This window comes from Poromitra crassiceps, assembly GCF_964638095.1.
Source record: "Poromitra crassiceps genome assembly, contig: HAP1_SCAFFOLD_352, whole genome shotgun sequence".
Lineage (NCBI taxonomy): Eukaryota > Metazoa > Chordata > Actinopteri > Beryciformes > Melamphaidae > Poromitra > Poromitra crassiceps.
The window spans coordinates 89,656-117,592 of NW_028152052.1; positions in this window are offsets into that span (position 1 = coordinate 89,656).

Here is a 27,937-nt window from a genome sequence, read left to right on the forward strand (position 1 = left end):
CAATAATGATTAATAGCCCGTTAACGTTACTTGAGCTTACCTTTGATGAAATGTTGGCCGCAAAGAGCAAAGACGTGTGTACTTTGATGGTAGAAAAAAAAGCTATTTGCATTTCCCCTGCTCAGCGACTGAACCACTCGCACAAATCCACAACCTCCTCCTTTCTTTCTCCGACGGGATTCTGTGAAAGCACAAGCCAGGCGTGTCTCCTCGTCGGTTTAGTGCAACCGATAACACAACAGGTAGGCTATCGGCACTTTGGCTGAACAAACACTACACAGCGTGAGAAACTAGTCGACACGGCTGGCAAGTTGTTTTTTTGACCGCCAGGTGGGCGTTCCCGGCAGCACGTAACGCCCCTTGAAAGCTATGAATAGTAGTTGACTATGTTGTAGTTGCAGACTATGTTTTGGGGCGTGATTGACATGTCGCTTGTCCACTGATCACACAGCTCACCGATGACGGACCAATAGCAGGCCGTGCTCTGTGGGAAACCCCTGGACTTGTGTCAAGATCCAAGATGGCAATGGCCAAAATGCCATATGTGAGGCATAAAAAAACAGAAGTCAACAGACCAATGGGTCGCTCCCTGCAGGCCATTCGAAAGAATGCAGGTTCAAGTGCACTTCCGCATTGGCTTCAATTTTGACAGAGCTACCCCCTTGTATGTAACACATTTATGTGTGATGAATGATTTACACTTTAGAATAGGGGATGCAGACTCTAAGGCCTACAAAATAACCCTTCAGCCGGAAGCAGAACTCGCCATCTTCGGCTGCTCGGAGTCCTCTCTGAACTTCCCTACAGCTGTGCAGCAGTCTCTGTCACAGGGGACAATTGTTGCCAAGAAACCCATTCTGCAGAAATGGAAGTCCCCCACTCCACCCTGTTTTCAGTTGTGGTTGGCGGACATGATTTCCGTTATACGAATGGAGAGACTCAGGTTCTTGAGGACCAACTCACCTGGGAGATTTCAAACTATTTGGGACCCGTTTCTGGCCTACCTTAACGAGGTTAGGGGTGATGGGTGACTCGCCCGGCCGGTCTTTCTCCCTCGTGTGGGATCCCACTCATTTATATATGTATATATATTTACAAGCATAATTTATATATATTTACAAGCTGTATGTAACTGGTGGCACTAGTGTATGTATGTTTTTTCTTTCTTTTCTTTTCTTTTACTGTATCTGAGTTTGTTTGTTTGTTTGTTTTTGGTTTGTTTTTCTGTGTTCTAAATTTTTTGAATTGCTAAATAAAATATATTTAAAAAAAGAATAGGGGATGCAGAAGGCCTTGTAAATTAATTGTAAATGATTTACACATCATTTATAACAGGTGAGGAACACCTCATTTACTAAAAGTTTATAGATGACTTACAACACATTAGTGATATATTAACATAGCATTTATTAATCATCTACAAATGTATATTCATGTTTTGTAAGTGATTAGTTCAGCATTAACTAAAGGCTTATAAATGACTTACGACTGAACGTTATTATAAAGTGTTACCAATGTAACTAGCTGGCAGAAAATGGACAGAATTACTGGCGGCGGATAACGTTAGATTTGTGTGGGCTCAGTTTTTAACCTAACATTACGGTAAGGAGAGATAGAAACAGCAGCAGCAGCCTATGTAATGGAATGACTTCATGGAAACAGGCAGGTTTAATTCACAGTTGAAGACTTGTAACATTACTCACATTGGGTTGAAAACAGGAAAGAACGTGAAGTTTCTTCTTTGTTTTAACATTTTCACAACAACACAACTGACTTCTGCTTATCCTCCCCCTCCGCTTCCTCGCTACCACTTCTCTGTACTGGGCACACTGGTGCACTTGTTTAACACTGCCCGCACGTCCCCCCGTGGTTGAGTGGAATTGGTCTTTTTTATTATTAAATCGGCAAAATCTTATTTCGAACAGATAATTAATCACGATGGTCCAATGTTGGAAGCTCAGAGGTCGATGGGGGTCGGCCCATCAAATGAATGATTTATGAAGTCGTTGCGGTGCTATTTGGCTGCACCACTGCAACGTTTACAACAAGACAGCTGAGCTCTACATGAGACCAGCGGGCTTGGATAGGCTACTACTACAGCACAGAGCTGTGCACCTGAAGCAGTAGACTATCACTACCAGCAATATTGAAAGGCACAAAACAAATAACGTTAACATCACAGATCCTGACCAACAACGTGTGTGTGTTGAATTTAACTAGCTGGCAGAAAATGGAAAAAATTGCTGGGGGATAACGTGAGATTTGTGTGGGCTCAGTTTTGAACCTAACATTATGGTAAAGAGAGATAGAAACACAGCAGCAGCAGCAGCCTATGTAATGGAGTGACTTCATGGAAAGACACTTGAGCGGGTTGAAATTACAGTTGAAGACTTGCAACATGACTCACATTAGGTTAAAAACAGGAAAGAACGTGAAGTTTCTTCATTGTCTTAACATTTTCACAAGAACACAACTGACTTCTGCTTATCCTCCCCTCCCGCTCCTCCTTCCCACTCTACAGCTTCTCTGTAGTGGGCACACTGGTGTACTGGTGCACTTGTTTAAGACCGCCCGCGCGTCCTCTGCGCATCGTGGTTGAGTGGAATTGGTATTTTATTATTAAATCTGCAAAAAATGTATTCGAACAGATAGTTAATCATGATGGTCCGATGTAGGAGGCTCAGAGGTCGATGGGGGTCGGCCCATTGACGATGGTCGAGGCCATGGTTCATTGTGCCAACCCTACTCCAGGCTTTTTGTCATTGTATTGCATGCACACCCGTTTGCACATACACACATAAACACATGATGATGACTGATGAGCGACAAAAATCTGACTCATTCTCTGCTTATTACCAGCGCCAGTGTGTGATTACGCACAGCACAGCATTACGCAATGCTGGTATAACCACATGGAGAGAGCCAAAATAAATCCATTCATTTTTCATCTATTCTTCTGAGTGAGCCCGTGCAGCGGGCGAGCCTAGGAATCGAGCACACGTAGCGCGCGAGATATCTATGTCTAGTTTAGTAAAAAGAACAGACAAATAGATCAATCACAGAGGATAAAAACACAGAAATTTACAATTGTGGTCCTCACATTACAACATTACATTACATTACGTCATTTGGCAGACGCTTTCATCCAAAGCGACTTACAATAACACATTTTTGTCAGCAATAGAGCAATCAACTATGCAACACTGTCTATGACAACTACAACCTCTACATAAAACATATAGTAAAGACGAGGCACAATAAACATAAAACACTAAGTGGTTTACATTAAAGGAACTCAAGATAAAAACAAATTACAGCAGATGAAGCAAATAGCAGCAGGGCAATGGAAGAGAATAAAAAAATATAAAAAAGCTATGAAATAAATGTAAAGTGCATTGCCATGGAGCCAGTAATTTAAATTGCTATTACTGGCTTTAAAGTGCTATTCCATGAAACATTACGAATGTAGCTCGCTGTTTTAGTGAAACAAGTGTTACATGAGACCTTGATTATTTTTGAATTGCTAATTCAATTCATGTCAAGTTGCATGAAAATTGTTTCATGCCATTTGCAACCTGCAACTAGTTGCCTGAAAGTTTCACAGTGTAAAGCCAGCCTTAGAGTACTAACTGACCATGTTAGTTTTTCAATTATTGTAATCTGTTAATAGTGACATTTGAAATTTAGAATGTCATACTCATTAGTCATGTTTTTATGTATACGCAGAGAAAATGTGCCTTTTCGAAACCCCCCCATTCCGAAGATCGACCTCCATTCTTCGTAATGGAGGGGGTTCCCATTTTTTTTAAAGGCACCGCTATTCCGAATGGGGACATCCCCTCCATTTCGAAACCCCCCCACTCCGAAATTGATTTTTAAGTCCAGATTTCTCCGAGTTTCCTGCATCAAACACTGCAGCCAGCTCTCCAGCCGCAATCGATTCGGAAATAAGCTGCAGCCAATTACAAAAGCTTGAAATGAACGTTCAACTCATTGTTTTTTATTGAAAATATGCATATGCATGTTAGACCATCGGGAATGGGGAAGCTACATTTCCTCAGATTTTCATAAAACAAAATCAGTTCAACCCGACTGGCATTCACAAATAAGAACGTCCTCGACTCAATGAACCTTATTCAACTGTGAGCATTTGACTCAAAGTTACAATTCTTTTTTTTCAAACACCTTTCACGGTATGAATGTGGGCGTGTGTAACAGCTCACCTTTAGATGTGTAGAAAACATAATTTATGGTTAGATCCTGTTGGCGTGTCAGGAGATATAAATAATCAGTTGAATAGGCTGCTGTGGAACAGATCCTTGTGCTCTCGGATTACGCATTTGACAAACTTAACAAACTGTGTGGCAAGACAACATAAATGAACAATGTTTAGTGATTGTAGAGATATCTCTGTGCACCGTGACCTGCAGAAAACTGCGAGCCAGGAATGCGCAAGACCACACCTGGTATTTAAACCAGCAGAGTGGAAAGTCTTCACTATAGTCGTTTTCCAGAAAACAGGCAGAATATGTTAATTGAAGTGTTCTATCCTTCCCTTTGTCCACACAGCTCCCCTGAAAACAGCTAGGCTAAATAACATAAGGCATATGTTTAAGCTATTTATTTTTATTTTTATTGAAAAGTTAAGTAGACTATATAGCCTACATTATATTAACTCTATAATAAATTAGACTCACGTGCATGGGGGCAACACCTATAAACACAATGAATTTCCTACAGTTTTAGGCCTATACATATTATCAGATGAAATGAATTAGAATAAACACTCTGAAAAAAAAAAAAAAAATCATATTGCGACTGCATGGTGCATATAGATTGGCAGCCAACATCCGCATGTTTCCAATTCCTCTCTTCAATTCTTGATGGATTTAATTCGTTTAAATTGCCATAATCTCGAGATTGAGGCTAACTAACACAATACGCTATTTCTTACCTTTTTATTCCATAAAAGCAAATGTTATTCCCATGTTGTTGTGAGGTGACGAGAGGCACACTGTGCATCTGCACTTCCTAATTGCAAATTCATTCATTCATCACGTAGCCTATAGGCTAGCCATACACATCACAAAATAATATTCGCTTATTTAATAGATGGAGATGTGTGAACATTTAGTTCTAGCCTATTTCAATAGGCCTATATCAAAACTGTGCTGGTGATGGGCAGATGCAGGCTTTCATCTCGCTGTGCACCGTGTGTTGGACATCAAAGGAGTTATAGTTTATATAGGCTAACACTTAATGCCAACACTCCTTTCATCAATTGATATGCGGGCCTATAGAGTGGCATAATCAAGGCCCAAAATCGAATTAAAACTAATTTAAAATGAACAATGCTTGCTGGCTCACGTGCAGCTACCTGCCGACTCAAATCCAAGTGTCTCTCCAACTTGCAATGCGCGAAAAAGCAGTGAAAACCCATGCGTAATATGAACATACATAACAAAGTGCCGACCCATCAAATAGGTAAGCTAATGTAGACATGGCTGTCTGACCCGTGCCCCCTGAAACGATGGAGGATTCAACCTTTCAAATATTAATTTTAAATAGGCTATAGGCTATACTGATAATCATATAGCCATAGGCTACTGTGAATATGGCTGGCAGCTATAAATAAAAAAGGTAGGTTAGTTTTTGTGTGTGCCTTATTTAGCCTATTTTATGTTCAAGAGAAATATAGCCATTGTTAACGGGATGTCCATTATTTCAAAATGCCGTGATGTCTGCATCAAATAGCCTGACATTGCAGAAACAACACACAACTTGATTTAAAAATTAAAATTAGTTTGTTCTGATTTAATTACAAATATTCCAACACTTTATTTTAACTTCTGTGTTGACATTAACAGTATCATCTGAGAAAGGTTTGTCGGCAGTGCACTCATCTCAACAAGCCATGCGCTTGGCCTGCAGTGAGCATTGTCGCGTTTTAATCTGCTGGTTATAAGCGTGGTTGACACAGCCGAATTTAACGCGGCGGCAATCCGGAAATTAGGCTATAGGCAACAAAATAAATTGATTAAGAATTGAGGAGCAGAGGCCTATTCATATTACACAGGCATGATTGTGTGCATTGCAAGTTGGAGAGACACTTGGATATGGAGTCGGCAGGCAGCTCCACACAGGTGCGCAGCAAGATGAAAGCCTATCTGCCCGTCAGCACAATTTTGATATAGGCCTCTATTGAATGGCTAGAATAGCCTACTTACCGTTCCTTAAGTGGCAAATCAACTCCTCTCCTTGATAACGGCAATAAGAATAATTTATGCTGTATGCACGGGCGGGGGCGGCGGATGCGTTTGGACACACCTGAATCCAAATGTCTTCATATTGCACAACGCACGGCCCGACGTTTGCATTTGGTTGTACAAGATCATCTGTGAATGATCAATCTCAAGATTATGGCAATTTAAGTTAAATACACATGGCATTGCATCAATATACAGTAGTTGCAACACTTCAGAAACTCAGGATATAGCCCACTGACTGAGTCGGAGAATGGGATATGTACAGTATGTAGGCTACACTGTGGGCGGTGCTCTCCTAACTTGTTTTAATTTTTCAGTTTGTTGGCAGCCTGGAGGTGGGGGTGGCTTCCCTGGGTGTCTGGGGCTGGCAAAGGGGCTCTAGCCTGGGTATGGTGGCTGGCCTGGGTGTCTCTAGGCCCAGTCATAGATTTTTAGCCTCTCTGGTCTTAAGACATGTTAACTTGTGCCCCTGGGAATCCAAATAGACCAGCGAGGCTAAGCGCACTGAGTCTGAGTGAGTGCGCTCTTAGCCTGTCTGGTCTCTGGAGATATTGCTCCAGGGGCAATGATACATTTCATTTGTATTCTCGTTACAGTATTTCAACTTTATTCACGAAATTTCGATTTTAATCTCAACATTTCGACTTTATTCTTGAAAAAAAAACTTGGTCCTCTGATTTTTTTTTCTTCTGCCTGGTGCCTAAATTTCGACTTTATTCTCAACATTTCGACTTTATTCTTGAAATGGAAACTATTTTTTCCCCTCCTGTCATTGGAAAAAAAAATCCCTCTTTAATTTTTATTTTTCATCATGCATGGCCCTAAAACTCCATCGTAGTCACAGTCAATTTGATGTAGTTTTTATTCAATCAGAAATACATATTATCTAATAAAATAGTCACACTGTAAAAAAAAAAAAAAAAGTCCGTGGCAGCCGACATCTAAATAAAGGCTATTTTTCACCAATGTCTGTGATCCACAGCTGATTTTAGGATATATCCAACGTTTACAATCACATTCCTGTATCTATCTGAATGCAGCAGGCTCGTGTTTGCTGCTATAGCGAAATTATATGAAGTGACATAAAAAAACGAGTTGAAACGTTTATTTCAAGCTGCAGGAATGCAGGAAACTCTGAGAAATATGGACTTGAAAATCAATTTCGGAGTGGGGGGGTTTCGGAGTGGGGGGGTTAAATTTCGGAGTGGGGGGGTTTCGGAAAGGGGGTGTTTCTGAGTGGGGGTGTGTCGGAATGGTGGTGTTTCGGAATGGAAGGCGGTCCCCAGAAAGTGTTTGGTCAGGGAAATTTGGATTAAAGTCAGGGAAAAGTCATGGCTTCTTCATGTGCTGCTTTTCTGTCATTGTAGTCAAGCAAGACTCACAATTGCAGCACGCACTCATAACACAGTGGTAAGCAACTCAGCGATGCTCTTATTAAACAATGACAAAACAAACGTCTGTGACTGGTAAAGGCAAAGAATAAAGAATGAATGGATTTAGTCGACTGGCTCTCTCCATGTGCTCATATCATGGATGTATGGCTGTGCTGTGCTAATGACACAGTGGTGCTGTTACTAAGCAGAGAATGACTCAGTTTAGTCATCCATCATTATGTGTGTTTATGTCCAAACCGGTGCCCCATCTATATACCGACAGCCTGCAGTGCCGACAGCCCACAAGCAGAAGCAGCTGAGCGAGGCGGCGTGCAGCGTGTCGGTGGACCGGCTTGTCAGCCCATTCAATCGTCGTTATCAGCGTCTTATCACCCCATTCATATCGGCCAGTAGGGCCCTACTGACCTGCTAGTAGGCGCAGAAGGTCGTTATCAGCGATTCGTTATCAGGAGAGGTTTACGTTTTCGTATTTTTAACGTGTTTTGTTGCTTAATTCTAACCCTAAACCTAACCCACCCTCACCCTCACCCTCACCCTAACCCTAAGTTGTTTTATTTGCCTAAATATAAAGTTGTTTGATAACGGCCATTGAAACCTACTAGCAGGTTTATCAGGATAGGAATGGGGCTGATGACGAACCTACTGAATCTATGGGTGACAACAGTCAGATTGGGTGCTGGAGCTAAACTCTCCCACCCCCCCTGATGTCCTCTCTCTCTCTCTCTCTCTCTCTCTCACACACACACACACGCACGCACGCACGCACGCACGCACGCACGCACGCACGCACGCACGCACACACACACACACACACACACACACACACACACACACACACACACACACACACACACACACACACACACACACAGACACACACACACACACACACACACACACACACACACACACACACACACACACCCCCAAGGCGTGTCCTCTCCTCTCTCTCGCTTATACATGGGGGTGGAGTTCCGCGAGTCTCTATAGCTGCTGCTGCTGCTTGCTGGGACGTTGTTGGTGGAGGGTGTGAGAGTGAGTTCTCTGCGCGGAGTTTGATTTTCTGAACCAACTTCGGGAGTTTTCCTTTTCATATTTTTCTCTACATGATCAGGTAAGGTGCGGTTTTCAGTTTATTGGCTGCTTGGTGACTGTCTTGCCGTTTGTTGCTGGCTGAGCCAGATTAACACCCCCAGGGGCCCCTGGGCACTGAAGCTCACCAGCCCAATTCAATACAATTACAATTCAATAAACTGCCATTTTACTCAAAAATAACAAGACAAGGAAACAAGGGATTAAATAATCCTAACTCACAGAGCAGAGGTCAGTTTGTAGACAGGGCAGAGGCAGAGGTCAGCTTGTAGTAGGGGTGGGCGATATAGCAAAAAAAATATATAGGATATAAAAGGTCTCCCAGGCTACTATTTAATTTCAGCTAACTAATCAATGTTAGGAGAGAGTTGCATAATGCTGAGCCAGAATAGCCATTGTTATGCAGAGGAGGTCAGTAGAGTAAGCTGTCCTTATTGCCTCCTATAGGTCACATTTCTGTTCAGACACACACAGGAATCTGACCTGAGGCGAGTACATCTCATTCACAATGCGTTCAGACCTGTAGGCCTACTTTACTGAGCACCACAGTGTGCAGTGAGCGAGTGCAGAGGACGAGTGGCGTGGAGATTTTTTCTGTCCCTGTATTTCGGTTTCCCCCCGTTTTCTTCATATGTCTGTCCTATCCATATGATCAGGTAAGGCCTACTGTTTTTGAGTGTTGGATGAGCGACCAGTGTTTTGGTAACTTTGTCAGGAGGAATGACGTCTGCCCGTGAGCCCACAGCCATAAACCAGAGCCTCTTCACCATGTATCTTGCCCGAGCCATGGACGAAATGATCCCTTTATTTTTTGACAAATTGTCCCATAAGTTTATGGACAGTTAGAGGGTTATTGTGCCTTTGGCTTTAATTGGGTGTATACCTGCACTGTAAATCCTATGAGATACTAGAGATGGGCATTTCAAGCAATTTAAATACTCGAGTACTCTCCTTATATTATGAACGAGTGCTCGAGCACTCGCGCGCGGGGGGGGGGGGGTCTGCTGTGTGATTACTATGGTAATGACTGAGCAGGGGTAATTTGCTGTATATGGGGCTGTTCACACATAACGTTTGCGTTTTTGCATGGAAAAAGCGCTACCTGGAGCATTTTTTGTCAGGAGAGGGACTGACTGTGATATTAGGTGACGCGAACATCTAAAGCCTACCTATCTCCGATGGTTGGATGGATGGCATTAGCGCTTTGGAGCAGACAAGTTGTGAAACAAGCGAATGCATTTCCAATAGCCTACATGTCCATTGTCCTTGTCCAGCAATGTCAGGTTATTGTCCAGTATCATCCATTTTACTTTATGATCACTGTTACACTAACGTAAATCCACGGATTACAAGGTCCGGTGTTCTGCCAAAAAGTGAAAACTGACCAGTGTGATTAACGTTACAGCTGCTGAGCTGCAGCTGAATAGTGATCACCATGAAGCGATTGTCTCCCAAAAAGTGATTCTTTCTCCACATTCCTTGTGACTACCGTTATGGGAAACGACAGTGTAGTCGGTAAACTAGCGTTTACTGCAAAGTTTTGAATGAGTTTTATCGGGCGTGCGCTATGAAGAAGTCTGCGTCTCCTTCGGGAGCATATCTTCAGCCACCATTTTCGGGATGAGCTGGAAAACTTCCGGTTAAAACTTTCAAAATAATGTTACTTAAACAAAAGTAAATAGCTTATTAATGCACGTTGGAGGAGAAAAGGTATTTCAACGAATGAAGCAGCAAACCTTGTATCAAAATACTCGTTGTGATGTTATATGGCGTGAAACTGTGGCTGTAACGCATTACTCAAAATAAATAAGGTACAATAAGCGTTTTATTTTGAAAGCAACAAAGCGGACGATGTACTTGTACATTCTGGCTGACTTGACGCCCGTGCAGTTCATGCTGCCAGATCCACATGACGATGCGTGCATAGATCTTCTAGGCCATTTTTAAAGGCGTGCGGAGTGGGGCGAGTACCCGAACAGCAGAAATGTTACTCGACTACTGACGTTATGAACGAGTGCTCGAGTACCCGAGTACTCGCGCCCATCCCTATGAGATACAGGTGAATTCAATGTTGTTATGTAGGCCTGTGTTTAGGTGTTGAGCAATATATTTTGTTGTGTTGTCTTGTACAATCCTGCTATTATTGTTTCAATAAAGTTATCAATCAATCAATCAATCCTCACTCTTTCCCTTTGTTTTTCCTTCCCCTCTTTTTCTCTTCGGTGCTGGGGTTTGAAGTGGTCTAAGCGGTCTCGTTCGGGGGGCTTCTCGTACCTGACAGCGGGATCACGGTGGAGGACGTGTTGCAAGCCGTCAGTGAACAGGTACGGAGCGAACAGCTCGGATAGGCTTCACGACTGAACAAAGCAGTGGTGGTGTTTATGAAGAAAGAAAGTTTGGCATTTGGGTGAAGGGTGTGCTGGTACCGGTAGCTCCGCTGTCGGCGCCAGCTACATGTGTAGTAGTGTCAAATGTGCCTCCGTTTATCAAAAATGATGCGTTAGTGAAGGAGCTGTCTTGTTTTGGGAAGTTTGCTAGTGGGTTCAGGATGATTTCACTCGGGTGTAAGGAGCCAGGTTTGAAACATGTCCTGTCCTTTCGCAGACAGGTGTTTATATACTTGAAAAGCACCGACCAGGTTTTGATGCGAGGTTATGCGAGTACGGATACGTTGCGTTGTTTTGAGTGCGGGGACATTGGGCATAAGAGGTTTGCATGCCCACATAAACAGGCAGAGAGGGAGGCCCCCACTAGGCCAAGGGAGCAGCCTGCAGCGGAGGCTAGCGAGGGGAGTTACAGAGTGGGGCTGGAGAGGAGCTACTCAGCGGGTCAGGTGTGGGGGGGCTGTGGGGGAGAGGGGGGGCAGGAGAGCCAGGTGGACGCTCCTACAGAGGAGGAGGGTACAGGTTTGGTGGATGTTGTGGGTCCTAGAGAGAGGGTGCTGTGGCGGCAGGGCCGGAGTTAAGGGGGGGGGGGGGGGGGGGGCTGGGCCCAGGCCCCGGGTTAGGAGTTTGTATTCAGTTGGGGAAATTGAGAATTTCCTGAGCCGTACAAAGTACAAGAAAAATGTTAAATTGTCAGCATATTTCCCAGATGCTGGAAAGTTTTTGAAGTCAGCTGGTCATGTGAGCAGGACATGTACTTTGGCAGTCCTGACACCTAAGAAGAGGGCCAGCCTTAACAAATGGGTCACAGCAGTGAATAATGGTTCCCATCTTTTACAGATTTAAATGGACAGAGTTCACAGCACACCTTTTGGTTTCCTTCCTGGCTGGTTTCTTCTTTGTTGTCTCTTTCTCTTTTCCTTCATGGAGGTGCTACGGGTTGGCTCACTGAATATCAACGGTGCCAGAGGCGGGGTTAAGAGGGGCCTGCTTGCTGATTACATTATATATATATATATATATATATATATATATATATATATATAGGATACATAGGATATATATATATATATATATATAGGTGCTGTGCTGTAAATCCTGTTGAGATGCAGGTCAATGCTGACCTTAATTGTGCGTATGAGGGCCCGTTTATGCCTCCAGGCCTGCAGGGGCCCTTCATGTCATAATCCACCTATATGCGTTTATACCTAACGACTCGTTAGAGAATGAGCTCCGTAGGTTTGGCAAATTTGCCAGTGGATTTAAAAGTGTTTGGGATGTAATGATCCTAAACTGAAGCATGTGCAGTCTTTGAGGCGGCAGGTATGTTCCTGCACTCACCTATAAACACTGGAGGTATGTTTCAGTGTAAAGCACTGGGAGGGATCATATAGCCTATGGCAGTGGTTCTCAAATGGGGTCCGGGGACCCCCAGGGGTCCGTGGCACTTTGCGAAACATTTTCAAGAAAATAAAAATAAAAACTTTTGTTGTTGTTGCAAAAGCTTCATAGTTCAACAAAAATATTTTATGCTTTAAATTTAGTTTAGTTTAGTTTATTTATTCGCACAGTAAAAAAACAAGACAATAAAATATACACAGCAATGACAACTGTATACTGTGCAGGGAGAGGTAAAAAAGCCCAGGGGGCTTATAGGGAACCTCCACCCAGGGCCGTAGCCATGGGGGGGGGGGGGGGGGGGGGGTCTTTTTTTATTATTAAATCGGCAAAATCTTATTTCGAACAGATAATTAATCACGATGGTCCAATGTTGGAAGCTCAGAGGTCGATGGGGGTCGGCCCATCGAATGAATGATTTATTAAGTCGTTGCGGTGCTATTTGGCTGCACCACTGCAACGTTTACAACAAGACAGCTGAGCTCTACATGAGACCAGCGGGCTTGGATAGGCTACTACTACAGCACAGAGCTGTGCACCTGAAGCAGTAGACTATCACTACCAGCAATATTGAAAGGCACAAAACAAATAACGTTAACATCACAGATCCTGACCAACAACGTGTGTGTGTTGAATTTAACTAGCTGGCAGAAAATGGAAAAAATTGCTGGGGGATAACGTGAGATTTGTGTGGGCTCAGTTTTGAACCTAACATTATGGTAAAGAGAGATAGAAACACAGCAGCAGCAGCAGCCTATGTAATGGAGTGACTTCATGGAAAGACACTTGAGCGGGTTGAAATTACAGTTGAAGACTTGCAACATGACTCACATTAGGTTAAAAACAGGAAAGAACGTGAAGTTTCTTCATTGTCTTAACATTTTCACAAGAACACAACTGACTTCTGCTTATCCTCCCCTCCCGCTCCTCCTTCCCACTCTACAGCTTCTCTGTAGTGGGCACACTGGTGTACTGGTGCACTTGTTTAAGACCGCCCGCGCGTCCCCTGCGCATCGTGGTTGAGTGGAATTGGTATTTTATTATTAAATCTGCAAAAAATTTATTCGAACAGATAGTTAATCATGATGGTCCGATGTAGGAGGCTCAGAGGTCGATGGGGGTCGTCCCATTGACGATGGTCGAGGCCATGGTTCATTGTGCCAACCCTACTCCAGGCTTTTTGTCATTGTATTGCATGCACACCCGTTTGCACATACACACATAAACACATGATGATGACTGATGAGCGACAAAAATCTGACTCATTCTCTGCTTATTACCAGCGCCAGTGTGTGATTACGCACAGCACAGCATTACGCAATGCTGGTATAACCACATGGAGAGAGCCAAAATAAATCCATTCATTTTTAATAAATAATAATAATAATACATAAGTTTTATATAGCGCTTTTCTGGGGAACTCAAAGACGCTTTACAATACATAGAAAAGTAATACAATAAACAAAACTAAATAACAAGAACGAAAACAAATACAAGTCAGATTTTTCATCTATTCTTCTGAGTGAGCCCGTGCAGCGGGCGAGCCTAGGAATCGAGCACACGTAGCGCGCGAGATATCTGGCCCCCTTGTGACAAGACTGGACACTCAGCGGCCCCCAGGTAATTTGAGTTTGAGACCCCTGCTTTAAACTGATCACAATCGTCATGGGCGGCGCTAAGCCCAGCAACAATGTCCTTGCGAAATAGCCTCGAGTGGGAACTAAATCCCTGCACACAAACAGTAAATCAGTCCACCCCTCTCCCTCCCTCCCTCTCTCTCTGTTGTGTTGCTTTCTGCCTGCGTCGGCTGTTCCGACGCGTCGACGTCATCGACTACGTAAATGCGTCAATTTGCATAAACGTGCATCGATGTGTCGAAATTAAGTGAAGCAAAGATAATTAATACACCAGATAGCTCCGTTCCAATATCAGATTTCAAAATAAAACTTTTTAATGGCTTCTGTGTGCTTTAGACTTGTGTAGAATGGTTTTTATCTTGGAAATCCGACCAGAAGTCATATTGTTGTCTGGCTAGCGGAAGTAGTGAAATGGCTGTGCCCGTAATAGCATGGATTGTTATTCCCAAATGACAGGACAAGCTACAAAAACCTTGTCCATGATCATCTAAAGTGTGGGAGGATTTTAGATTGAGACCCAACAATGTCCCGCTATATAACGTTAAACCCTGCAAATTGGAAACAATGTCACGTAACCATAACATTACGTACGTGCGCGTGCGTCTCTGGGCAGCAGACAGCAGCACCAAGTCACTCCTGTTTAACGTACTTTTTGGCCTACAGTGTAGGAAATTAAAAATATAGTTGCCCCCACTGTCTAGACCTGGAGGCATTTACAAAACTTTGGGGGCACCTTAAAAAAGAACTGGAATTAGTGCATAACCTTGCTAAAGCATAATGTGAACAGCGCTGTTGTGTGAGTGTGTTCTTTTTCATTTTTCATCTTCTAGCAACCAGCTTGTAGGTGCTGAGTGTGTGTTAGAGATGAAAATATGAATTCAGTGATTTTTTTTAATCAAAATCTTGGAGGCAATTTTTGCCCCTGGATCATGGTTTTTAGGGGCATTCTGAGATTACTTGGGGGCATTTTTGCCCTTGCCCATGGCTAAATGGCTACATATTATTATATCAATACGTGCGGGTTTGTTAGTCTAACGTTACTTACGGGGATGCAAAATAGTCACAGTCACTTTTTTTTATCCTAATCCTTTAGGATTTCTGAGTGGTTTTATGTCTCCTCTGGTATCTGTCACCTTTTTCACTACACATGACTTTGCATCCCTGCATTTAATTAATGTAAGTCAAATCGTTTCAATTACTTTCCTTGCCGCACACTAATGAAAGAACATTTATTTGCCAGTGATTATAATAATAATAATAATAATAATGATTGGATTTATATAGCGCTTTTCTAGACACCCAAAGCGCTTCACAGGAATCATTATTCATTCACACCATTCGTACCAGTGGTGGTAAGCTACGGGTGATGTAGCCACAGCTGCCCTGGGGAAGACTGACGGAAGCGTGGCAGCCATTTCGCGCCTACGGCCCCTCCGACCACCACCAACATTCATAGACATTCATACCCATTCATACGAGGCAATGAGGGTTAAGTGTCTTGCCCAAGGAAACAACGACAACAGCTGGGAGGGAGCGGGATTCGAACCGCCAACCCTTGAGTCATTGGCCGACCTGCTCTACCTCCCGAGCTAATGCCGTCCCATAATTATCTTAACTGCATATTACTCCAGTTTAAACATTAAGCTGTCAGCAATCCTTTTGAATTTGAGGTTCAATGTATTTCTAAAAAAAAAATTGTTAGATTAATCGACTAATCAAAAAATGGTCATTAGATAAATCGATGCGGTGGGGGTTAATCCATAATTACTATGGATTACTATGGCTGTTCACACATAACATTTGCATTTTTGCATGGAAAAGGCGTTACCTGGAGCATTTCTTTGTGAGGAGATGGACTGACTGTGATATTATGTGACGCTAAGCTAACGTTTAAAGCCTACCACAGACAGTGGGCTCTATCGTCCCACCAGGGCCGGCGCCAGGATGAAATGACTGAGGGGGCAGTTATAACTGGGGAGGGGGCTGATTTTTTTTTTTTTTTTTTATATTATATTTTTATATCGTAAAACATAGGTTATATACCCGCTATGCCTATTTCTGGACTTTTTAACCATAATAACCTCTGAAAAGTGCAATAACAACACAAGAAAGACTCAAAATCAAATAAAACATTTATTTCACAGCAGCAGATTAAGGCATTAATAGAGCTGAGCTTTGCATAACGTGAAATGCGGGACCTGTCTGGAGCACTCTGAACATATATGTCTATATGAAAAGTCATAGAATAAACAATTGCAGCAAAAATCGACAAAAAAATAAACAGAATAATAGCCAGTCAGTGCCAAGTTAATTAAATTAAAGAAATAAAGTGATCAGATGCGTTGTCTCCATCTTTCTGCTCATGGCATGCTGTGTGCTTGGGTGCAGCTGATTTCTCTCTCTGTGTGTGTGTGTGTGTGTGTGTGTGTGTGTGTGTGTGTGTGTGTGTGTGTGTGTGTGTGTCTGTTTTAATCACATCATGATCACTACAACATGCAGTGAGGTTCAAATTTAATAAATAGCTACATCTCTGACACCTTGTGACAACCAAAGCACAGCAAATAGTGCTTCCCTGCCAATTCTGAAACAACAGAGCTATGTTTACAGGGGGTAGCCTACATCAACTTAAACTGATCAAATTTGATGAAGACTGCAGAAACAGCAGCCGAAACATGTCAGGTACAAACATTGCCTAACTGGCCTTTATAGATGAACTATTCTTTAAAAAAAAAAAAAAAAAAATTAAGTGAGGGGGGCAGAAAATTGAACTGAGGGGGCTAAGCCCCCTTAGGCCCCCTCGTGGCGCTGGGCCCGCGTCCCACTGGCCTTAGGCGCTAAACTGGCATTAACAGCAAAAAAACACGCTTTGCGCCTGCCTCGGGAAGATAGCATCATGTTTTTAGGCCCCGAAATGCGCTTTACGCCAAAGAGGCGTGGCGCAGTGGCAGAATAGGCCAGAATGGGCCTTAAATACCGGCCTAACGGTATCTTCCCCCCTGGCGCTAATTTAAGGCCAGTGGGATGATAGAGCCCATCATCTCCGATGGTCGAATGGATGGCATTAGCACTTCGGAGCAGACAGTAGTGTTGTGAAACAAGCGAATGCTCATTTCCAATACATCCATACGTCAAATCCAGATCAGCGCAATAACGAGCCCAGCCACGACCTGAAACATGGGAAATGCGGCCGTGTGCGATGTGTGTATTTACCTACTATAAAAAGCTTATTTTCTAACATGCGGCAATTCATATCGTTATTATATCATAGCGACAGCAAGATAATGGCAGCTGTAATTTACCTTGTTGCAGGAAGGCTATTTGTTTACCCTGTCTGTCTGTCTGCTGTCCATCACAAAAACTCCTGTTCCTCCGCTCCTCCACATGATGTTATTCCAGCTCAAATAAATACGCACGGCCATCCAATTCAACTGCATCATCCATGAACTCCAAATCAAATAAATATCAGCTGTTTTTAGCATGCTATGTTTATTGAGCTATAGCTACTGAGTTTATCTCTGCTCTGTCTGCCCTGAATGTGTTTCTCAACAGGGCGAGTTGCCTTTGATTGATTGATTGGAACCCTGGCCCGCAGTAGAACTCCGGGGTGGGGGGGCGGTGTGATGGATGTTGTCTGAGACTTCCATATGAAATATGAAATGAGTACCGTAGTCGAATTCTGAGGCTACCTGCAGGTTTGAGGGAAATACCTTCAGTTCCCTTTGACTCTCACTAGTCGCCAGTGATGCTAACAGGAGGCTAGCAATGCTAACAGGAGGCTAGCAATGCTAACAGGAGGCTTTGTGACCATTTCGTTCAACAAAAACAGCAGACTGTAAAATAGGCTTTTTCACACTATAGTTGAACATGAATGATGTTGTTTTCATGTGTCTGTGGTTTCTCTGTCTCAGACCTGGTTTCTGTTAGACCGGTTTGGTGACAGACTAGACTTGTTTAACGTCAGCATTTCCCCTCCAGATGAAGGCAGAACATCACTGTGACTTGATCACAACAGATCTACAAAATTCAGAATTGTCTAGAATTCTGATGACACCTTTTGTACTCTCTCAAGCTCATCTTTGTCCAAGTTCATTTACTGCTGCTGAATGTCAAATCACTCCATATTTATAATGGGCCTGTTCCTATAGGGACAACCTGCTTCTGTGGTCCTAACAGTGAGTTTATAGTCAGCTGATTCAACTTGATGCTATTTTTCACTATGGGGGTGGAGACACAGAGTCAGGCTAGATTTACTACACACTTTCAGTTTTGAGTTAGTCTCTGTCCAGTACAGAAGCCGAGAACGGCCACGTGTTTGTTTATTATTTTATTGCCGTTTTATCGCGATACTTACTTTATTTGGTTATCTTGATATAACAAAGTATGTTTTCTCTTCTTTTTCCCCCTCCTCATTAAATATGGTATTGGGAAGAAGCCTGTATGCTCTTTCAGCAACAGCTGTCCTGGAGCTGTCCCGGTATTGTTAGACTGATTCTATTATTAGGGGGCAATCACCCACTAACTAGTGTTAATATGAGTGTTCTTCCTGTAAGCTATAATACCGTATGTTATGTTTTGATCTAAGCGAGTAGGCTCTTTAATTCACAATTTCTTTCATTTCAAATGCATGGGAATATTACCGCATAGGCTCGCTACAGCGCGACGCACCCTTTAGCCTATATGGAGCTGGCCTGTAGACTGCTTTGATTATGGGGCAGTTAGATGCTGTTAGACTCGTCTTGCATTTCATAAAGTTCAATAATCGCGCATTTACTGCATGGAATTCCTGGAATGCACTTTTATGCACACACATCTTATATTTCAGCCTATAGTTATGATGACCAGGCTGGTTCTCTGCTTTAACGCCACTTTTACGCACACCGCTATATTGTGGACCATACTATTGATTGATGATCACACATTAGGTCTAATTATGAACCGATATGCGTTACAATTGTGTTGTTCAGCATAGAAAATGGCAGGCTCCAGGCTAGGGTTGTGCGATGTCAACCAAATGGCCACCGCGATGGTTCCAAAGTGAAACATTGCGATGGACGATGGCATCGCCGTTGATGGGGGGGGGGGGGGGGGGGGGGGTGGATTCATGATTTATGAAGTCGTTGCGGTGCCGTTTGGCTGCGCCACTGCAATGCATGTTTATGTTTACAACAGGACAGCTGAGCTCTACATGAGAGCAGCGGGCTTGGATAGGCTACTACTACAGCACAGAGCCGGGCGACTGAAGCAGTAGGCTATCACTACCAGCAATATTGAAAGGCGCAAAGCAAATAACGTTAACGTTACAGATCCTGACCAACACCGTGTGTGTGTGTTGAATGTAACGGTAACACTTTATAATAACATTCAGTCGTAAGTCATTTATAAGCCTTTAGTTAATGATGAATTAATCACTTACAAAACATTAATATACATTTGTAGATGATTAATAAATGTGATGTTAACATATACAAATGTGTTGTAAGTCATCTATAAACATTTAGTAAATGAAGTGTTCCTCACTTATTGTAAATGATGTGTAAATAATTTAGAATTCATTTACAAGGCTTTCTGCATCCCCTAATCTAAAGTGTAAACCAGTCATCACACATACATGTGTTACATACAAGGGGGTAGTAGCTCTGTTTGTCAAAATTGAAGCCAATGCAGAAGTGTCCTCTTTGCCTGCAGGGGGCGACCCATTGGTTTGTGGACTTCTGTTTTGAAGCCTCAAGTATGGCCTCATCAGTAAACACTTTCCTAATGTGTTTATGGTCTCAATAGTAGTTGACTATGTTGTAGTTGCAGACTATGTTTTGGGGCGTGATTGACATGTCGCTTGTCACTGATCACACAGCTCACCGATGACGGACCAATAGCAGGCTCTGTGGGAAACCCCTGGACTTGTGTCAAGATCCAAGATGGCAATGGCCAAAATGCCATACGTGAGGCATAAAAAAACAGAAGTCAACAGACCAATGGGTCGCTCCCTGCAGGCCATTCGAAAGAATGCAGGTTCAAGTGCACTTCCGCATTGGCTTCAATTTTGACAGAGCTACCCCCTTGTATGTAACACATTTATGTGTGATGAATGATTTACACTTAGGGGATGCAGACTCTAAGGCCTACAAAATAACCCTTCAGCCGGAGGCAGAACTCGCCATCTTCGGCTGCTCGGAGTCCTCTCTGAACTTCCCTACAGCTGTGCAGCAGTCTCTGTCACAGGGGACAATTGTTGCCAAGAAACCCATTCTGCAGAAATGGAAGTCCCCCACTCCACCCTGTTTTCAGTTGTGGTTGGCGGACATGATTTCCGTTATACGAATGGAGAGACTCAGGTTCTTGAGGACCAACTCACCTGGGAGATTTCAAACTATTTGGGACCCGTTTCTGGCCTACCTTAACGAGGTTAGGGGTGATGGGTGACTCGCCCGGCCGGTCTTTCTCCCTCGTGTGGGATCCCACTCATTTATATATGTATATATATTTACAAGCATAATTTATATATATTTACAAGCTGTATGTAACTGGTGGCACTAGTGTATGTATGTTTTTTCTTTCTTTTCTTTTCTTTTACTGTATCTGAGTTTGTTTGTTTGTTTGTTTTTGGTTTGTTTTTCTGTGTTCTAAATTTTTTGAATTGCTAAATAAAATATATTTAAAAAAAGAATAGGGGATGCAGAAGGCCTTGTAAATTAATTGTAAATGATTTACACATCATTTATAACAGGTGAGGAACACCTCATTTACTAAAAGTTTATAGATGACTTACAACACATTAGTGATATATTAACATAGCATTTATTAATCATCTACAAATGTATATTCATGTTTTGTAAGTGATTAGTTCAGCATTAACTAAAGGCTTATAAATGACTTACGACTGAACGTTATTATAAAGTGTTACCAATGTAACTAGCTGGCAGAAAATGGACAGAATTACTGGCGGCGGATAACGTTAGATTTGTGTGGGCTCAGTTTTTAACCTAACATTACGGTAAGGAGAGATAGAAACAGCAGCAGCAGCCTATGTAATGGAATGACTTCATGGAAACAGGCAGGTTTAATTCACAGTTGAAGACTTGTAACATTACTCACATTGGGTTGAAAACAGGAAAGAACGTGAAGTTTCTTCTTTGTTTTAACATTTTCACAACAACACAACTGACTTCTGCTTATCCTCCCCCTCTGCTTCCTCGCTACCACTTCTCTGTACTGGGCACACTGGTGCACTTGTTTAACACTGCCCGCACGTCCCCCCGTGGTTGAGTGGAATTGGTCTTTTTTTATTATTAAATCGGCAAAATCTTATTTCGAACAGATAATTAATCACGATGGTCCAATGTTGGAAGCTCAGAGGTCGATGGGGGTCGGCCCATCAAATGAATGATTTATGAAGTCGTTGCGGTGCTATTTGGCTGCACCACTGCAACGTTTACAACAAGACAGCTGAGCTCTACATGAGACCAGCGGGCTTGGATAGGCTACTACTACAGCACAGAGCTGTGCACCTGAAGCAGTAGACTATCACTACCAGCAATATTGAAAGGCACAAAACAAATAACGTTAACATCACAGATCCTGACCAACAACGTGTGTGTGTTGAATTTAACTAGCTGGCAGAAAATGGAAAAAATTGCTGGGGGATAACGTGAGATTTGTGTGGGCTCAGTTTTGAACCTAACATTATGGTAAAGAGAGATAGAAACACAGCAGCAGCAGCAGCCTATGTAATGGAGTGACTTCATGGAAAGACACTTGAGCGGGTTGAAATTACAGTTGAAGACTTGCAACATGACTCACATTAGGTTAAAAACAGGAAAGAACGTGAAGTTTCTTCATTGTCTTAACATTTTCACAAGAACACAACTGACTTCTGCTTATCCTCCCCTCCCGCTCCTCCTTCCCACTCTACAGCTTCTCTGTAGTGGGCACACTGGTGTACTGGTGCACTTGTTTAAGACCGCCCGCGCGTCCTCTGCGCATCGTGGTTGAGTGGAATTGGTATTTTATTATTAAATCTGCAAAAAATTTATTCGAACAGATAGTTAATCATGATGGTCCGATGTAGGAGGCTCAGAGGTCGATGGGGGTCGGCCCATTGACGATGGTCGAGGCCATGGTTCATTGTGCCAACCCTACTCCAGGCTTTTTGTCATTGTATTGCATGCACACCCGTTTGCACATACACACATAAACACATGATGATGACTGATGAGCGACAAAAATCTGACTCATTCTCTGCTTATTACCAGCGCCAGTGTGTGATTACGCACAGCACAGCATTACGCAATGCTGGTATAACCACATGGAGAGAGCCAAAATAAATCCATTCATTTTTCATCTATTCTTCTGAGTGAGCCCGTGCAGCGGGCGAGCCTAGGAATCGAGCACACGTAGCGCGCGAGATATCTATGTCTAGTTTAGTAAAAAGAACAGACAAATAGATCAATCACAGAGGATAAAAACACAGAAATTTACAATTGTGGTCCTCACATTACAACATTACATTACATTACGTCATTTGGCAGACGCTTTTATCCAAAGCGACTTACAATAACACATTTTTGTCAGCAATAGAGCAATCAACTATGCAACACTGTCTATGACAACTACAACCTCTACATAAAACATATAGTAAAGACGAGGCACAATAAACATAAAACACTAAGTGGTTTACATTAAAGGAACTCAAGATAAAAACAAATGACAGCAGATGAAGCAAATAGCAGCAGGGCAATGGAAGAGAATAAAAAAATATAAAAAAGCTATGAAATAAATGTAAAGTGCATTGCCATGGAGCCAGTAATTTAAAGTGCTATTACTGGCTTTAAAGTGCTATTCCATGAAACATTACGAATGTAGCTCGCTGTTTTAGTGAAACAAGTGTTACATGAGACCTTGATTATTTTTGAATTGCTAATTCAATTCATGTCAAGTTGCATGAAAATTGTTTCATGCCATTTGCAACCTGCAACTAGTTGCCTGAAAGTTTCACAGTGTAAAGCCAGCCTTAGAGTACTAACTGACCATGTTAGTTTTTCAATTATTGTAATCTGTTAATAGTGACATTTGAAATTTAGAATGTCATACTCATTAGTCATGTTTTTATGTATACGCAGAGAAAATGTGCCTTTTCGAAACCCCCCCATTCCGAAGATCGACCTCCATTCTTCGTAATGGAGGGGGTTCCCATTTTTTTTAAAGGCACCGCTATTCCGAATGGGGACATCCCCTCCATTTCGAAACCCCCCCACTCCGAAATTGATTTTTAAGTCCAGATTTCTCCGAGTTTCCTGCATCAAACACTGCAGCCAGCTCTCCAGCCGCAATCGATTCGGAAATAAGCTGCAGCCAATTACAAAAGCTTGAAATGAACGTTCAACTCATTGTTTTTTATTGAAAATATGCATATGCATGTTAGACCATCGGGAATGGGGAAGCTACATTTCCTCAGATTTTCATAAAACAAAATCAGTTCAACCCGACTGGCATTCACAAATAAGAACGTCCTCGACTCAATGAACCTTATTCAACTGTGAGCATTTGACTCAAAGTTACAATTATTTTTTTTCAAACACCTTTCACGGTATGAATGTGGGCGTGTGTAACAGCTCACCTTTAGATGTGTAGAAAACATAATTTATGGTTAGATCCTGTTGGCGTGTCAGGAGATATAAATAATCAGTTGAATAGGCTGCTGTGGAACAGATCCTTGTGCTCTCGGATTACGCATTTGACAAACTTAACAAACTGTGTGGCAAGACAACATAAATGAACAATGTTTAGTGATTGTAGAGATATCTCTGTGCACCGTGACCTGCAGAAAACTGCGAGCCAGGAATGCGCAAGACCACACCTGGTATTTAAACCAGCAGAGTGGAAAGTCTTCACTATAGTCGTTTTCCAGAAAACAGGCAGAATATGTTAATTGAAGTGTTCTATCCTTCCCTTTGTCCACACAGCTCCCCTGAAAACAGCTAGGCTAAATAACATAAGGCATATGTTTAAGCTATTTATTTTTATTTTTATTGAAAAGTTAAGTAGACTATATAGCCTACATTATATTAACTCTATAATAAATTAGACTCACGTGCATGGGGGCAACACCTATAAACACAATGAATTTCCTACAGTTTTAGGCCTATACATATTATCAGATGAAATGAATTAGAATAAACACTCTGAAAAAAAAAAAAAAAAATCATATTGCGACTGCATGGTGCATATAGATTGGCAGCCAACATCCGCATGTTTCCAATTCCTCTCTTCAATTCTTGATGGATTTAATTCGTTTAAATTGCCATAATCTCGAGATTGAGGCTAACTAACACAATACGCTATTTCTTACCTTTTTATTCCATAAAAGCAAATGTTATTCCCATGTTGTTGTGAGGTGACGAGAGGCACACTGTGCATCTGCACTTCCTAATTGCAAATTCATTCATTCATCACGTAGCCTATAGGCTAGCCATACACATCACAAAATAATATTCGCTTATTTAATAGATGGAGATGTGTGAACATTTAGTTCTAGCCTATTTCAATAGGCCTATATCAAAACTGTGCTGGTGATGGGCAGATGCAGGCTTTCATCTCGCTGTGCACCGTGTGTTGGACATCAAAGGAGTTATAGTTTATATAGGCTAACACTTAATGCCAACACTCCTTTCATCAATTGATATGCGGGCCTATAGAGTGGCATAATCAAGGCCCAAAATCGAATTAAAACTAATTTAAAATGAACAATGCTTGCTGGCTCACGTGCAGCTACCTGCCGACTCAAATCCAAGTGTCTCTCCAACTTGCAATGCGCGAAAAAGCAGTGAAAACCCATGCGTAATATGAACATACATAACAAAGTGCCGACCCATCAAATAGGTAAGCTAATGTAGACATGGCTGTCTGACCCGTGCCCCCTGAAACGATGGAGGATTCAACCTTTCAAATATTAATTTTAAATAGGCTATAGGCTATACTGATAATCATATAGCCATAGGCTACTGTGAATATGGCTGGCAGCTATAAATAAAAAAGGTAGGTTAGTTTTTGTGTGTGCCTTATTTAGCCTATTTTATGTTCAAGAGAAATATAGCCATTGTTAACGGGATGTCCATTATTTCAAAATGCCGTGATGTCTGCATCAAATAGCCTGACATTGCAGAAACAACACACAACTTGATTTAAAAATTAAAATTAGTTTGTTCTGATTTAATTACAAATATTCCAACACTTTATTTTAACTTCTGTGTTGACATTAACAGTATCATCTGAGAAAGGTTTGTCGGCAGTGCACTCATCTCAACAAGCCATGCGCTTGGCCTGCAGTGAGCATTGTCGCGTTTTAATCTGCTGGTTATAAGCGTGGTTGACACAGCCGAATTTAACGCGGCGGCAATCCGGAAATTAGGCTATAGGCAACAAAATAAATTGATTAAGAATTGAGGAGCAGAGGCCTATTCATATTACACAGGCATGATTGTGTGCATTGCAAGTTGGAGAGACACTTGGATATGGAGTCGGCAGGCAGCTCCACACAGGTGCGCAGCAAGATGAAAGCCTATCTGCCCGTCAGCACAATTTTGATATAGGCCTCTATTGAATGGCTAGAATAGCCTACTTACCGTTCCTTAAGTGGCAAATCAACTCCTCTCCTTGATAACGGCAATAAGAATAATTTATGCTGTATGCACGGGCGGGGGCGGCGGATGCGTTTGGACACACCTGAATCCAAATGTCTTCATATTGCACAACGCACGGCCCGACGTTTGCATTTGGTTGTACAAGATCATCTGTGAATGATCAATCTCAAGATTATGGCAATTTAAGTTAAATACACATGGCATTGCATCAATATACAGTAGTTGCAACACTTCAGAAACTCAGGATATAGCCCACTGACTGAGTCGGAGAATGGGATATGTACAGTATGTAGGCTACACTGTGGGCGGTGCTCTCCTAACTTGTTTTAATTTTTCAGTTTGTTGGCAGCCTGGAGGTGGGGGTGGCTTCCCTGGGTGTCTGGGGCTGGCAAAGGGGCTCTAGCCTGGGTATGGTGGCTGGCCTGGGTGTCTCTAGGCCCAGTCATAGATTTTTAGCCTCTCTGGTCTTAAGACATGTTAACTTGTGCCCCTGGGAATCCAAATAGACCAGCGAGGCTAAGCGCACTGAGTCTGAGTGAGTGCGCTCTTAGCCTGTCTGGTCTCTGGAGATATTGCTCCAGGGGCAATGATACATTTCATTTGTATTCTCGTTACAGTATTTCAACTTTATTCACGAAATTTCGATTTTAATCTCAACATTTCGACTTTATTCTTGAAAAAAAAACTTGGTCCTCTGATTTTTTTTTCTTCTGCCTGGTGCCTAAATTTCGACTTTATTCTCAACATTTCGACTTTATTCTTGAAATGGAAACTATTTTTTCCCCTCCTGTCATTGGAAAAAAAAATCCCTCTTTAATTTTTATTTTTCATCATGCATGGCCCTAAAACTCCATCGTAGTCACAGTCAATTTGATGTAGTTTTTATTCAATCAGAAATACATATTATCTAATAAAATAGTCACACTGTAAAAAAAAAAAAAAAGTCCGTGGCAGCCGACATCTAAATAAAGGCTATTTTTCACCAATGTCTGTGATCCACAGCTGATTTTAGGATGTATCCAACGTTTACAATCACATTCCTGTATCTATCTGAATGCAGCAGGCTCGTGTTTGCTGCTATAGCGAAATTATATGAAGTGACATAAAAAAACGAGTTGAAACGTTTATTTCAAGCTGCAGGAATGCAGGAAACTCTGAGAAATATGGACTTGAAAATCAATTTCGGAGTGGGGGGGTTTCGGAGTGGGGGGGTTAAATTTCGGAGTGGGGGGGTTTCGGAAAGGGGGTGTTTCTGAGTGGGGGTGTGTCGGAATGGTGGTGTTTCGGAATGGAAGGCGGTCCCCAGAAAGTGTTTGGTCAGGGAAATTTGGATTAAAGTCAGGGAAAAGTCATGGCTTCTTCATGTGCTGCTTTTCTGTCATTGTAGTCAAGCAAGACTCACAATTGCAGCACGCACTCATAACACAGTGGTAAGCAACTCAGCGATGCTCTTATTAAACAATGACAAAACAAACGTCTGTGACTGGTAAAGGCAAAGAATAAAGAATGAATGGATTTAGTCGACTGGCTCTCTCCATGTGCTCATATCATGGATGTATGGCTGTGCTGTGCTAATGACACAGTGGTGCTGTTACTAAGCAGAGAATGACTCAGTTTAGTCATCCATCATTATGTGTGTTTATGTCCAAACCGGTGCCCCATCTATATACCGACAGCCTGCAGTGCCGACAGCCCACAAGCAGAAGCAGCTGAGCGAGGCGGCGTGCAGCGTGTCGGTGGACCGGCTTGTCAGCCCATTCAATCGTCGTTATCAGCGTCTTATCACCCCATTCATATCGGCCAGTAGGGCCCTACTGACCTGCTAGTAGGCGCAGAAGGTCGTTATCAGCGATTCGTTATCAGGAGAGGTTTACGTTTTCGTATTTTTAACGTGTTTTGTTGCTTAATTCTAACCCTAAACCTAACCCACCCTCACCCTCACCCTCACCCTAACCCTAAGTTGTTTTATTTGCCTAAATATAAAGTTGTTTGATAACGGCCATTGAAACCTACTAGCAGGTTTATCAGGATAGGAATGGGGCTGATGACGAACCTACTGAATCTATGGGTGACAACAGTCAGATTGGGTGCTGGAGCTAAACTCTCCCACCCCCCCTGATGTCCTCTCTC